Here is a 3,017-nt window from a genome sequence, read left to right as displayed (position 1 = left end):
CACTGCCATCCCTTGCGCCAGGGGTAGAGGGTCAGGTGAGCACCACCTACCAGTTCTGCAGCAATCGCGGCGCAACAAAGCAGCCAATGTGGCCCTTTAAGGGGTGACCAGAGCTTTGTTCCGTATACCTGGATACTGTACCTGATTCGGATGTTTGATCACAAAACGATAATAGACTCTTTCGTCTATTTAGAAGCATTAAACTACATTTGTTGATGCTGAGGACAAATTGTCAATCTTTGGATCAGGAACTGATCGTCTGTAAGTTCCTTCATTTGGTAGCAAATTTGTAACAAAATCACTTCTCTGTAGACAGCTTCTTCAAGCTGCATCAGAGGGCCACTAACTTCACTCGTCAGATCATTTACACCCATCAGAAAAAGGTAAGCATATAATTGGTTCTCGCATGACGAAATGAGATAGATACCTCGTATTGTAGGTTTTGATAATACAGAATGTACCACGAAAGAAAACTACACTATATGTTCTCTTCAAACCGATTATAAAGTGGAAAAGGAACATTACGTGAAGAAACAAAAAAAATTACAATGTCCCATAACATAAAAAACCATAAGACGGTGTTATCAGTGCACTGTTCAATAACGTGGGGGTCCTTCACGAACCCTCTGGCACTGTTGAATGAGACGGGTCATGCTCAGTACCAACTCATTGCAAGCCTCTTGAGACATACTGTCCGACTCCTCAATAGCAGCATTCCTCAGAGATTCAATCGTTAAACGAGGATGTTGACGACTAGAATTTGCTCTTTTGATCAAGCTCCATGCATGCTCTTTTCAGTTCATATCTGGTGAGCATGCTGGCCAATCCATTCCTGGGATCCCTCATCCTGTCGAATAATACCGACACACACTGCGAGCACGGTGACGTCGGGCGTTATCATCCTCTAGAGTGAATCCTTTGCCTACAGTCTCTGCAAAACCGCTGACTGGCTCGGGGAATGTTGTTTTCATACACTGCAGCAGTCATGCTGTCATCAAGTGTAACGAGTGGTGTGCGGCGGCCGTACGTGATACCTGCCCAGAATACGATTGCGCCATCGAATTGTTGGTGACGTTTCACAGTCATTGAGGAATGACTGCGTTTTCACTGTTCGCCTCCATATGCGAACATAGTTGTCGTCAGGCGTCAGGCTGCAAGCCTCTTTGCGGTTCGTCTGTGAACAGCGTTTTGGTCCATTGGTCTCGTGTGTCCGATGTTCACGTGCTCTATCCCATCTTACACGAACACCCCTGTGATGTGGACGGATTGGTGGAGTCTTGAGAGATCTTTGGCTGTACAAGCCCACCCCCCTGGACCCCATATCTTGAAGTCTATTGCTTACAGTTTGAGTACTTACGGTAACCCTTGTGGCTTCTCGAAACTCTGTCCTTGTGGGAGGTCTCCCAGCTGATATTGTTACATACCGATCCTAAGCAACTGTAGTTTTGCGTGGACGGTCTTAGCGATGTCGATTCGCTACTGAATGCGTTTCTTGGAACTTTTTCCACATTCTGGAGGCGACACATCGACTAACGTAAACAGTATTCGTAACGTCAACTTGTCTCATGTTTTGTCACATCAATGTGAAGGTTTTGGTACGGTCTTCCATGGAGAGTCTGTTCCGAGGCATTGTGCTACACTAAGAATCAAACAGACAAGTGTGTATTCACAAGAACGTAGCTGTGGTATACTGCGTTTGTTTATAAGCTGCGTTTCCCTGATGAGGCAGATTGGCAACGACGGACGTGTTCGCATTATGTTCACGACCGCTGTCCTACTATTGGTGGGTAGTTTGGATATATACTTAACTTTTTTTATGAGTGTATACACAGCAACTTAAGCATTGGTTACCGGACACCAGATGAAATCATATTACGAACGAGATCGCCGCGTGTCGTCCATACTAGTGTAACAACTTACAGCTTCATATACAAAACTGGCCCGACGCTGGAGCACTGCATAGGTTGTGAACACGTCCACACCGATAGTTCGGCCCCATCAGCATTAGGGGATGGGGTGTCACGCATGCGACTGCGTCTTCCGTAGTCTGGAAACCACAAACATCTCAGAGTGTAATGGCGAGCTGGTAATAATGTGAAGTTTTTTCGGATCACTGCTACTTCATCCTGTTCTATATCGATTGCTGCATACGTGTTAGATGCTACTGTAACAGCAATCTAGCAGCCGCCGTTTCTGAACAAGGTGGTGTAGTGGTTAACACACTGGTCTTGCTATCGAGATGAACGCATTGAGAACCCCAACGGCCTATCAAATTCGTGTATTCCGTGGTTCCCTGTTGATTAAGGCGAATAGTTCCTCTGAAAACGAGAAGGCCAGTTTATTTCCCATCCTTCTTCAGTCCGATGCTGTGACCCTGTAATGATCTCGTCGTAGATGGAGCGTTAAGACTTGAACTTACATTGTTGAGCAGCATAGTGCTAACGCGATCAATGCGATCTCGAGTCTTACTCAAAGAGGCCCGCCTGAATGGCATCCACTGCTGGAGGTGCAGTCCCTCCTTGAGCAAACTCCACAGTCTGTAGTTCAGCAAAACGATACCGGTGCCTCCCTGGTCTGCCAGTCCGCCTCATTTGTCGCCCATTGAACTTTTCGGTTAGCTGTTAACTTGTTCGTCGCCGTCCTTAAGTGAATACTTAAGTTTTTTTGCCGTCACATATAAACCGCAAGGTGAGTCATTCCCCCGAAGACATTAAAGCATTGCCGGCCAGGGTGGCCGAGCGGTTCTAGGCGCTACAGTCTGGAGCCGCGCGATCGCTGCGGTCGCAGGTTCGAATCCTGCCTCTGGCATGCTTGTGTGTGATGTCCTTAGGTTAGTCCCATAGTGTTCAGAGCCATTTGATCCATAAACAACTGTTATTAACCACTTAACATCGTGGCCTTGGTGAAGATCAAAGAGGAAGCCTACAGTTAATGGCTGAGCCCTCGGATTGATGAAGACAGTAAAACATATGGAGCTAAACGGAAAGAAGCACAAGAAGCCATTACTAAAGTTAAAA

General features: G+C 46.4%; 1 non-coding gene across 1 annotated transcript; it reads left to right on the top strand.

Annotated features, from left to right (window-relative positions):
• The first annotated feature begins 2,724 nt into the window (after positions 1-2,724).
• Positions 2,725-2,808, top strand: Trnas-gga (transfer RNA serine (anticodon GGA)). Its single transcript is given in 2 exon segments — positions 2,725-2,764; positions 2,774-2,808. It is a non-coding gene; the product is annotated as a tRNA-Ser (tRNA).
• The last annotated feature ends 209 nt before the right edge of the window (positions 2,809-3,017 follow it).

Source organism: Schistocerca cancellata, chromosome 2 (genome assembly GCF_023864275.1).
Source record: "Schistocerca cancellata isolate TAMUIC-IGC-003103 chromosome 2, iqSchCanc2.1, whole genome shotgun sequence".
In the NCBI taxonomy this organism is placed as follows: Eukaryota; Metazoa; Arthropoda; class Insecta; order Orthoptera; family Acrididae; genus Schistocerca; species Schistocerca cancellata.
Note: the sequence above shows the minus strand (reverse complement) of the source record. Positions and strands in the feature narration are given on the sequence as shown.